The following is a 12,403-nucleotide window of genomic DNA, read 5'->3' on the forward strand; positions in this document are numbered from 1 at the left end:
ACTGAATCGGCGGGTATCCGATCGATAATCCTCGGACACGAACCCAAAAATCAACGATGGACGTAGTCGTCTGTACGGCCGAGGTCACACCACTGAACATTCTAAACTAAGCCTAGAAGCCGAGCGGAGGAACCCAGGAGCTCGACCTTTCCGCCCGCTATAAACAACGCCTCGTCCCCGGCCCTGTTTTTGATCGTCGAAGAGAAGAGGAGCTCAATCTGGTTACCGACCGTGCTGCCGGCGTCGACGTAGAGGTGGCAGTGCGCCATACACCAAGAGCCGTCCACGGCTCGCGCCCGTTCACAGACACGAACCCGCTAGTGTTTTTCATCGTTCCGGGACCGTGTGGCACGCGCATGCGCACACCGACTTAGGCGTCGGCTGGGGGTTCGTGGCGAGGAGCCCTTGGCTTGATAACAGTGCCACGCCATCCGCCGACGGGTACGCGTAAATTGCGTGCCAGGCGTCGAGCGTTCGCCGACCGTTACAGGCTTGGCAGGCAGATTTGAACGTTTCTTTTTTTTTTTTTTTTTTTTTTCCTTGAACGAGAGGAAGAGTTTCCGATCGAATATTTGGCGGATTATTTGTTTGAAGGATTATTCGTTTCGAGCGTTGGAAGAAGAAGAAGAAGAAGAAGAAGAATCGAGTTTATCCTTACTTGAATGATGTTTCGATTTTTTCGTTGGTTTCGATCGAGGTGAACTTTTGTGGGAGTTGAAAAACATGCATGTTCTTCCGTTTCTAAAGTTGTACACGAGATTCGGTTTGACAGATTTAGAATCTTTAGGGATACGAAATTTTTAGAAATCGGTTCTTATCTTATCGGTTGTAGAGAATTGTGATATTCCAATTCGGCTCCGTCGAAAAATCGTACCCGCTGATTTTTCGCATTGAATCAAAACAATTGAATTTCTCCTCGAATCTCGTCGCATTATTTCACTCTGTTCGCCGTTGAACGAAGGGTTTTGAATAAATGAGAGAACAGATTTTATTACATTACATGGATCGAATTTTTGGTGACGATTTGCCGGTAAATCAACTCCGGAATTTTCACGAACCCATTTTCATTCGTTCAACCGTTGTTTGAATAATAAGACTGTTGAAATGTTGACACTAACTTTCGACAAAGAACTAGATGGGAATGATTTGCATAACTTATGAGAAGAATAATTTCGCGACTCGATGGTGAAACGTAACGAAAGTAACGAGGGAATAATTCTCCCGAAATTAAATTCCTCGACGTATATATACATATATATATATTTTAACGCTTTAAATAATTATAGAAATTTCGCCAGCAATTTCCTCGAAATTCTCTATCGTAATTAGAAACGTAATTGGTAAAAAAGTTTTGGGCCCGTATCCTGTAATAATTCTCATAATTACCAAGTTGCACACTCGAGGGACGACCATTTTTAAAGTTTTCCATATTCTCGTAATTATAAATCCTAATGTGCTACAGAAAATACAGGAAGGAATTCAGTTTCATTCGTAATTTTTTATATACTTTTACCATTAAAAAAAAGAAAAAATTCGAGCATTAAGGGATCAACGCGGAATAAAAACTCCCTCCGAAACGAAAAATAAAAAAAAAAAAAAGAAAGATCGGTAGAAAAACACTCTTCCTCTAATTTCTATCGCGATCGAACGAAAGCAAAAAAAAAAAAAAAAAAAAAAAAAAAAAAAAAAAAAAAAGGAAAAAGCGGGAGCAAAATGAAACATCAAACCTCCATGGATATTTTCCACAGCGTCGAAACGTCCATTTTTATCATCGCGCAACTCGATTCACACGTCGTCCGTGCACCCTATTTGGTAACTCGGTCGCTCGGATCAAATCGTTAATCGTTTTTCTTTCCTCCTTTCCTTTCTTTCTCTCTCTCGAAATCGTAAAAAAAAACGTTGTTCGGCTTGGTAACGAGCCCGTGGCGATAATAAACTCGTCGAGCAACGCGGTTCGTATCGGCGTGACCCGATATCCAGTCACAGAAATGCATAACGAATATCGTATCGTATCGGGACGACTTTTGCGCGGAGCAGTGTCACTTCGACTGTATCCGTCGAATCGCAGTTACGACGCTTTATGGAGTATTTTTTTATCGGAAGAAGAGAGAGGCTCGCCTCAGTGGTAACAACCGTGCTTGGTCAGACGATACAATTCTGCTCATTTTACTGCGCGAAAAATCTCGTGCGACTTTTGGCCGTTCGTTTCCATCCAAACCTTCATTTTTTCTTTTTAGAAAATGATTAATCGTACCTTTTGCTTTACATATCATCACAATGTTGATCACGTGTTAAAAGACGACGAAATTTGTTGGATTGAGAGATTATTATGTTAGGAATATTGTCAATAAATTTTGATAAATTTATCTCATAAAATAATTTTCAAATTCCGTATTTTTAGGATTATTTTTAAAGAATTAATTTTCTAAAAAAGATGATCATTGCAATTCCATGCAATAAAATTTTAAATTTACGACGAAAGGTGAATCTCCTCAAGAGAGAAGGAGAATTAACGGAGGTATGAATTTATATTTCAAGGATAATTTTCACGATGAATAAACCTATAATAATACTTGAACGTATCGTGTAATTGTTTACGAGGATAGGACGAAATTTCGACGAATCTGAAAAATTGATTCCTGCACAAGATTTGAAAAAAAAGAAAAGAAAAGAAAAGAAAAGAGGATGGAAATAAAAATACAATACGAACGATATATACCCGGTGTGTTCGATTCGAGGTTATTAATATTCCATTCGAAACCTGGTTTTGGATTCTATTCGTGACACAGCGTGGAAATTCAAATGAATCGAGTGAATTCTGATCCGTGTGGCCAGATTGCAGTTGGAAAGTGGACGGCCATTACCGTCCATTCTATAAATTTCGATCGTCCTTTATGGTGGCTCGTTAAAACTAACGTAGTTACCGGCCCGATCTCTCGGATTAAATCGGTCAAACAAGCCGGCCAGATGACTCGGAAAACGGGTCTGGAAAACAAACGGAAGTGCTGAGCAACCTGGCCGCGACGATAACAGGTGAATTCTCTGCTTCTAACCTTTTTCTCCCTCTCTCTCTCTCTCTCTCTTCGTTTCTTTTTTCTCCTTTTTTTTTTTTTTTGCGAACGAGCGAACAAATCTGGCTGATCGCGCAGTTACTGGGACCCCGGGTTCCTGAATCGAAACCTTTTTCCCCTGCTTTTTGTTTTCGCGATTTAGGGGAAGCTCGAATTGATACTCGTGGTAAAATTGGGTTTTTCATTCGGAAAGGATTCCTCCAATTTTCTTCGTTTACGTAGATAAATATCGCGGTACGTTTCTTAATAGTTAACGAAGAGATTTTTATGGGGTAAAAAGTATAATGAGTGTCGAAGAAAAGGAAGGGTTGAGGTTTTGTGAGCTACTCCAATTTTGAATTTTAGAATTACTTCTATTTCTTTCTAATTAATTCCCTGTTCTGTTCCATTGGAAAGTAACAAAGTTGGAACAAATTCGATTTCTTCCATTCTCCTCTATTTTTCTTCTATTTAAAATTATAAAAGTATCCTCTTTCCCTTTTTTATCATTCCAAATTTCATTTCGACGAAATTCTCTTTGCTTACATGAAATATATTATAATATATTAAAAAACATGAGATTTGTAACATACTACTTTTATTAATTAAAGCAATTTTTAAAGATTATATTATGTATCGTACATCAGAAAACAAGCGAGCTTTATAATCAAAAAATAAGAAAGGACAAGCTATTGTGATTGTGATTATTTTTTAAAAAATTTATTGAAAGAAAAGTCTACATGATTATAAAATTCAACACATAAAATATTTTCGTCAAATCGTTTAAAATTTTGCCTAATGTCAAATAGATATTCATAATTTCTTAAAAAATTTAGGCAACTATTTATTGGCAGAAAAGTCTACAATAATAAATTCAACACATAAAATACTTTCGTCAAATCGTTTAAAATTTTGCCTAATGTCAAATGGATTAATAAACGATTCATAATTTTCTAAAAAATTTAGGCAACTATTTGTTGGAAGAAAAGTCTACAATGATTATAAAATTCAACAAATAAAATACTTTCGTCAAATCGTTTAAAATTTTGCCTAATGTCAAATGAATTAATAAACGATTCATAATTTTTTAAAAAATTTAGACAACTATTTATCAGGAGAAAAGGCTATAATGATATAAAATTCACATAACAACACATAAAATATTTTCGTCAAATCGTTTAAAATTTTGCCTAATGTCAAATGGATTAATAAGCGATTCATAATTTCCAGAGAATCCATACTACTTTCGATATATAATATTATTTCCAAATGCTTGTCCAAATATTCCAACTATAAAAATGCATCGATCTGATATTATTTATCCATGCTATTATATAGCTATTATATATTCTTTCAATTTCTGCGTTTGTATCTATCCATCACGATTCCTCGAACCCAATTTCCAATTAATTAACTCTCGACTCTTCACGCAATTTAAAAACACGATCCAGAATAGACAGCTTTGGAATCGCGTGCAATCTTAAACAACGTTACAATATAACAAACGCGGGTTAACGATCGGGCTCCGCACCTTTATTCATAACGAGCGGCAAAGCGCGTTCCATTATGCGTTGGGACGGCGTTGAGAACGACTCGAGGAAAGCAAGCGTGTCAGCAAGCGGGGGACTCGCCTCATTTTACATCCCAATAAACCGGTATTAGCCGCCGCAATAAATACTCCGCGCGGTGCATTGTTTGCGCCAATAGGGCGGCCTCATCCGTACGCCTTAAAGCTGACGGCCCGCAACACGCAGCCCGCCGTGTTCACTTGACCCGAACGCGACGAGTGATCAACGTTATTTCCAACACTCGTTTCGTTTTCCTTTCCTCCCTCGATCAGGCCTGCCTTCCATGGATATCTATATCTTTGTATAATTTTTATAAAAAACGAATATACGTATATATATATTTTTTTTAAATAAAAGAATGTTGCTCTTGGATGGAATATTGACGCATTATATTCATATTATATAACGAATCGATCGAAGAGGAAGTTGGACAAAAATTATCTCGAACGATTGCTCGTTAAATGGTGGAATAACGTTTGTTGTTCGTATATTACGTTTTGAATGATAAATTGTGAAGGTAGCTTTACTCCTAACTATTTATCCAATTCCATTTCGAATAATATTCGTTCGTACAAGCTGCATAAATAATATTGTTTTTCGAGACGATTTTTTTAAATTTGGAAAAGGAATTGGAAAACGAATGGTTCTGACTGTCGTTTCTGTTGAAAAAAAAAGAAAAATTGGAGAGAGATTCGAAGAATAGGGGGGAATTGGTCGGTTATTTTCCGCGGCCACCAATTCTCTTAATAATTATTTGCGGCATTGTTACGTGTGATAATACGGGGAGCGCATTAACGCGTTGATTCGGTTTTCAAAACGGAAACCGGTCTTCTGTTGTCCTGATGCGGACACGTTGTACGTACATATATACGTGTATACGGAAACAGCTGCACAAACGGATTGCACAATTTATCGGCATAATTTTGATCGGTGAATTTTGATAATTGCGAAAAACGAGAGAGAGAGAGTAACAGAATTACCGGTGTGCAATCCTTTGGGCAAATTGGAAGAGAGAAACTAACTGGGCGAAGAATTAAATCCAATTTTACGTATAAAATATTATTTACATCTTTGTGTAATTTTTATAAAATTCGTCCAACCAATATATGTATATATATATTTTTTAATAAAAGAAAGAATTTTATATATTAATCTTAATCTAAAAATTTCGACTATTCTTTTCTCCCCTCCTCCTTTCAGAACGTCATATCGCAATTTAAAGGAAATCTGAATCGCGCGTATCTCGCGGGGGGTGAATTATTACAAGATTTAAGGAGTAAAACGTGGAATAATCCGACAGTGGTGGCATCGAGTTTCCCCGGACACGACTTCGAGTTACACTCGTGTTCGCCAGATAGTGCCACTGATTATCTAACCCTCCCAGATTTATCGTTCGATTAATACATTAAACATTCTTAAAAAATCCATAGAGATTTCTTCTCATCGAATCCTACATTCAACTTTCCTCTTCCTTTGCCGTCCAATTATCCAATCCTCCTTTACATTTTTTCTCTGCGATCAAAAAAAAATCTCCAATTAACCGAGATTCGAACCAAACCCCTTCTTTTCTCCTCGATATATATATAAGGACAAATCGGTGAAAAAAAGAGAGAGATGAAAAAAAGAGAAGCAACGTATCTTCTCTCTCTCGCAAAGCAAATCACCACAGTCGCCACCACATCCGCGCATGCATGCATGCATGCATGCATGCATGCACGTGTCCGAAGGCTGTCAACGAAACATGGAAAAGAGAGTGACGCAAAGTTACAAGCTCGTCGGTGCTCGACGCAAATGGGTTTCATTCCACGGGCATGTCCTATTCCCGGTGTTGGCCGGCCGAGTCGCATGCATCGAGTCCTCCTATATCTATTTAGCGGCGCGGCAATGTAGGGCGGGCGTGCCTATGTATATGAGTCAATTAGCATACAAAACAGTCGCATTTGCGTTGATATTAGAGGGCCGGCCGCGGCGAGAGTGGCAGTCAGCTTTATTAACCGTATCTTTCAACCCCCCGAACCGACGGCGCCTGCAACCAAAATCCTCGCCCCCCTCCTCGATCGCTTCCCGCCGAATAAAGAAAATAAATTCCCGTCGTTACATTTAGAGATTTCTTCTTCTTCTTTTTAATTTTTCTAAATTCAATATTCTCGAAAGTTGCCTTGGAAAGTTTCTTCAAGTGAAAAATTGCGGAGAAATTGTTTTTATTTCTTGTAAAATTTATTGTAAATGAGAGGAGGTCGTCAATTATTGCTATTCAATATATAAATATATATAAAAGAGGGATATTTCCAAGAAATTCTTTCCATTTTAAAATATATATCGGTGAACGATATAATCAGATGATCAGCCATCCTCGTAATAAAATATCGCGCGCGATATATTCGTTGCACCGTGACAAATCGGAGATAATCTCTCGATAAATCGCAGAGAAAGAGAGAGAGAGAGAGAGAGAGAGAGAGAAATTTTACACCCGATAAACAAAATTTCAAACATGGCCGAATATATATATCTAGAATATTCAGAAAACGAATGGAAAGAAGTAGCTATTAATTTCCCCGCATAAGGGACGGCAATGGAGGAGCAACGATGAAAGGAGAGAAACAAGAAAGAAAAGAATACAGTTGGAAAATAATTAACCAACCAGAACTGGATACCATCCGATTCATCGACGGTAAAATTGTTCCCCTCCCTTCGAATATTCTTCTCACGCAAGATCGCGTTTTATTAAAACGGAGCAGGGAGAAAGGAAGAAAGGCGATAACATCCATTACACATCCAGGTGGGTCACAATCGATGGGCCCGCCTCGATTGTCTGAGCCACCGATAATTGAACATCCGAGCACACACACACACACACATCTCTCTGAAGCTACCGCTAATTGGAGGCGTTGTGCCCGCGTTTCGCAAGGCTTGGAGGCCGCGTGAAAACGAACGCACCGAGCGAAGAAGGAAGGAAGGAAGGAAGGAAGGAAGGAAGGAAGGAAGGAAGGAAGGAAGGAAGGAAGTCTCGTTTTCGAATCGAACCTTCGACCCGATATTCCCCACTCGTCGCGGCTTCGAATTCGATAGAACGAGGAGACGCCTGCCTACCTATCTCCCTCCGTGCAGTTTGTTCGTCGCGACATTATCGGCGGAGGGAGGAGCGTTATTGGGTTACACAGTGACCAGGTCGTAACCGGAACCCTCTAAAGGGGATGTACAGGGAGAATCGGCCGGAACAACTTGAGCCCCGCGATTTGTCCGCTTTATTCCTCTCTCTCTCTCTCTTTCTCTCTTTTTTACTCGCTTTACTTGTTTACCGACGTGGTAAATAGCCGTGTCGAAGGCTGATTTAAGGGAAGCTCGTTGATAAGGAGGGGGAAGAGGATTGGATTTTTAATCGTATTTTTGGATCATTCTCCATTTTTTGGATCATTCTGCATTTTTGTCGAAATGTAATGGAACAGCATCGGTTGGTAATATTGGTAATTCCTTTCGGGCAGGCGATTCTCCTCGAGGAAAGAATAAGAAAATAAATCGTCCTAATGATCGCGATCGATCATTGCGTAACACACACGTGTGTTCCTTGATCCTTGCTAAGTAACAAGAATTCTTTCGGGGGAGTAGTCGAGTTCCGATCATTTATCCCGGACGAGATAAATTATGGGCGGATATAATCCACTTGCCTAATATTCTTCGCGCAACATCGATATATAACGATACCTCATCCGCTACACCACATTGCGAAAGAGCCAACCATGATCTGCATCAGTGGTTCTCAACTGTATCTTCTTTCCTTCTTTTTTTTTCTTTTTTTCAAGAGACCAGTTAGTTTCCAATCAACAACTCCGCATAGTATACAATATTGATAAAAAAGAAACAGTGCAAGCCAATCATGACTGCATCAGTGGTTCTCAACTCAGAATCTTTTCAACAGTTAGTTTCCAATTAATAACTCCATATAATATATAGTATTGTATACAATATTAATAAAAAAGAAACAGTGCAAGCCAACCATGACTGCATCAGTGGTTCTCAATTCAGAATCTTTTCAACAATTAGTTTCCAATTAATAACTCCATATAGTACATAGTATTGTATACAATATTAACAAAAAAGAAACAGTGCAAGCCAGCCATGACTGCATCAGTGGTTCTCAACTCACAGTCTTCTTTCCCCCTTTTTTTTCTTCTTTTCAAGAGTTAGTTTCCATTAACAACTCCACATAGTACAGAATATTGTATACAATATTAACAAAAAAGAAACAGTGCAAGCCAATCATGACTGTATCAATGGTTCTCAACTCAGAATCTTTTCAACAGTTAGTTTCCAATTAACAACTCCACATAGTACATAGTATTGTATACAATATTAACAAAAAAGAAACAAGCCACTGCATCAGTGGTTCTCAACTCAGAGTCTATGTCTTCTTTCCTCCCTTTTTTTTTCTTTTTTTCAAGAAACCAGTTAGTTTCCAACTAACAACTCTGCATAGTATAATATTCAGAAAAAAGAAACAGTCCAAGCCGACTATGATTGCATCAGTGGTTCTCAACTCAGAGTCTGTGTCTTCTTTCCTTCTTTTTAAGAGACTAGTTAGTTTCCAATTGTGTATAATATTCAGAAAAAAGAAACAGTGCAAGTTCGGCACAAACTTCGGCGATTATTATATATACACGAATATTTTGAAAGAATTTCTCTGTTCGAGATTGGAAAAGAAAGGTCGGTTGCAGTGCACGATCCAACGCATGAGCGGAAAATTGGCGGAATTCGGCTCGCGACCTCGAAGGAAGGAGATTCTCTCGTGGGAGCAACAAGGGTGGGGTTTCCAATCACTTAGCTAATCACGCCAGTCAGCCACCCGCTCATCCAGCCACCCAGACGAGCCGTTGTTCTTCCGTTTATCAGACGTGGCGGAACAAGGTCCCCGCCTGATTCCTCAGGGCGTGTACCGGCGTCGCTAACTCGACTTAATGGGCTCCGTTCTCCTTCTCTTTCCGTGTTCCACGGGATAATGCCGCGTGGAAATGATAAAGCTTTATCGCCACCAGGAATTGTGGATATGAGAATGGGAAGAAATCTTATCATCTCCCTCGTATAATTAACCAGTAATGGATCAATTATTAATTATTCCTCTCAATTTCTTATTTTCTTTTTCCTTTTGTAAACTCGTCGTCTATAGTGATTATAATCGATTATGATAATTATCGATAGTTGTGCTCTTCCTCTGAATTTCTTATGAGAATTTTCTTTTTCCTTTTGTTAACTCGTCGTCTATAGTGATTATAATCGATTATGATAATTATCAATAGTTGTCCTCGAGTCCAGTTTCGACAATTATTAATTATTCCTCTCAATTTCTTATTGGAATTTTCTTTTTCCTTTTGTAAACTCGTCTATAGTGATTATAATCGATTATGATAATTATCGATAGTTGTGCTCGAGTTCAATTTCGACAATTATCAATTATTCCTCTGAGTTTCTTATGGGAATTTTTTTTTTCCTTTTGTAAACTCGTCGATTATAATGATTATAATCGATTATGATAATTATCGATAGTTGTGCTCGAGTCCAATTTCGACAATTATTAATTATTCCTCTCTTTTTCCTTTTGTAAACTCGTCTATAATAATCGTGATTATGATAATTATCGATAGTTGTGCTCGAGTCCAGTTTCGACAATGATTGGTCCTCGCGTCATTGCAACGCGATTAAGACCCTTCTCCCAATTGTTTACAGGAAGGGAGGGGAGGTTGTGAAAATTAAACGAAATATTGTCCGTTTATTTTCCGCTTTACCAAATTTTGTACAAACGTTTACGTGTAATTTAAAGCAAATTGCCACCTCAAACATTTCGAAAACGGCGAGTTTCCAACGCGCGTTGAATAATACCGGCGTTCGATTAACCACAGTTGTCTGTAAACCGGCCGATTCAATTTGATCGTAAAACGTCGGCCGGCGATGGGAATATATCTCCAAGTGTATGGAAAAATATTTGGAAAATTGCGTTTCAAAGTTGTGATCGAGGAACCAATCTGTTTATCCCGATTAACACCTCTCTTTCCTCACCTCCTATTATTAATCAATTTAAAAAAAAACTTTTCTCCTCGGATAATTAACCGTTCCTTTCTCGACTTAAGCTAATTACTTTCCGCGTGTTGAAATCGGGCAATAGGTTAATCAAGTCGAAGAATCGTCGCAGCCCAGGAATTAGAAGGATAATCAACATTGAGAATAATCGAGGGGGGTTGTTGTTCGAGAAATTTCTATATAAATTTCGTATAATAAAATTTTTCCAATTTTTCATTTCCTTTTTCACCTCCAATTGCCTCGAATCAATCCTCTGCATGTAATCTCTCTGCAAAGTAAATGACGCAGGATCAAATCCTTTCGAACAAGCGTACATCCAACGTTAATCAAAGAACACCGAGCTTTGAACTTTTCGAACGAGCGTAGAAAGAAAAAAAGAAAGAAAAAATTCCTCGTTCAATTGCTAGCATCAGAGGATAGGGAAGTCTAGAGAAGATTCACAATTCGCGGGAACGCACGAAAAGGAGTAGTAAGAAGAGGCGGAAGAAAGAAAGAAAGAAAGAAAGAAAGAAAAGGAGGTCATAGAACCTCGCGAGAGTAGATTCAAAAGAAAGAAAGAAAGAAAGACTCGTTATATATATATACGAAACGACAGGTCCCGTATCTATCGCCAGCACGTGTTGTTTCTCGCGGTGCGGTACCCCTGGAAAGGAAGAGGAAAAGGGAAAAAATCGAGGAGAGGAAGAAGAAAAAAAAAAAGAGAGAAAAAGGAATCGAGAACGATCAAAAAGAAAGCACAGAGAGAGAGAGAGAGAGACTCAAGGGGAGACTGAAACGAAAGAGGAAAAAAAAGAAAAACAATGGAAGAAGAAAAAGGGGGACGGCTACCCGCCCATATTTTTCGCGCGCGCCTTTTTTTCCCCTCCTTCTTCCCTTTTTCGAAGAAAACAGCGGTAATTCGTCTTCCCATTTCCCGGCGAGTAAATCGTGTCCTGGTGTGCGCCGCGGCCTGGTTATGGAGGAGGGGGGCAAAGTGGGGCGAACAAAACCGTTAAGCTAACGAACAGTGTCGGGGACAAAGGGTGCGATAAAGGTGGAGGTATGGCGCTTTTCGTGCCAGCCGCATGCATGCATGCATGCATGCATGCATGCAAGCGCGGAGAGCAGCAGCCAGTGGCCGCCGTTGCGTATATATCATCCACGCGGTGGCCGTATATGCGCTATTCGATTGAATTGAAGTTACGGCGGCGTGGGCCGGCTCCGCCGATAAAAACGATTCACGGCCGGGCCGCGTCCTGCCTGCGTTAAAAAAAGCCGCTCGGAAACGGAGAACAGCTCGTGCTGCTTTCCGCCGCTTCGCTCTCTGCTCGAGTCGTGCACCAATGGATTACGATTGTACGACGATCGCCTCGGAAGAACGGATCCTTTCGTTTTCCAGAAATTAACTTTTCTCTTCACCCCCTAAAAATTCGGTGCAATCGGTGCAACTGTATAAGGTGTTGTGATTATTTTTTTGCACTTACGTTTTTCTTTTAACTTCTTTTTCAAAAAGGAAATGAAGATTGGAAGGTTTATAAGGATGGACGACGAGCTCGTTGACGTCTGAGGAAGGGGATAATTGCGTTGATAAGAGGACACCAAAGATTCCGCTAGCTGACCATTGTTAACCTCCCTCCCTCCCCCGTGCTCCCTCGCATTGTGCTCCGTTAAAAGCTTCGCGAGTTAAAGAAAATACGAAAAGGAGGAGGGGGTGAGGGGCAACAAGGAGCACAAATT

The 12,403-nt window shown here is 39.5% G+C and overlaps 1 protein-coding gene and 1 long non-coding RNA gene across 2 annotated transcripts in view; both read right to left on the bottom strand.

Moving 5' to 3' along the window:
• LOC102654662 overlaps positions 1-3,572 on the bottom strand; it is a 57,430-nt gene extending 53,858 nt beyond the window's left edge. Inside the window, exon 1 of the long non-coding RNA XR_003306313.1 lies at positions 3-3,572. This is a non-coding gene — a long non-coding RNA (uncharacterized LOC102654662). The remainder of the gene's footprint in view (positions 1-2) is intronic.
• The window catches only part of LOC550708 (E3 ubiquitin-protein ligase MIB1), a 575,562-nt gene that overhangs the window by 198,321 nt on the left and 364,838 nt on the right, over positions 1-12,403 (bottom strand). The window lies entirely within an intron of this gene.

The sequence above is a fragment of the Apis mellifera genome, linkage group LG16 (assembly GCF_003254395.2).
Source record: "Apis mellifera strain DH4 linkage group LG16, Amel_HAv3.1, whole genome shotgun sequence".
Classification (NCBI taxonomy): domain Eukaryota; kingdom Metazoa; phylum Arthropoda; class Insecta; order Hymenoptera; family Apidae; genus Apis; species Apis mellifera.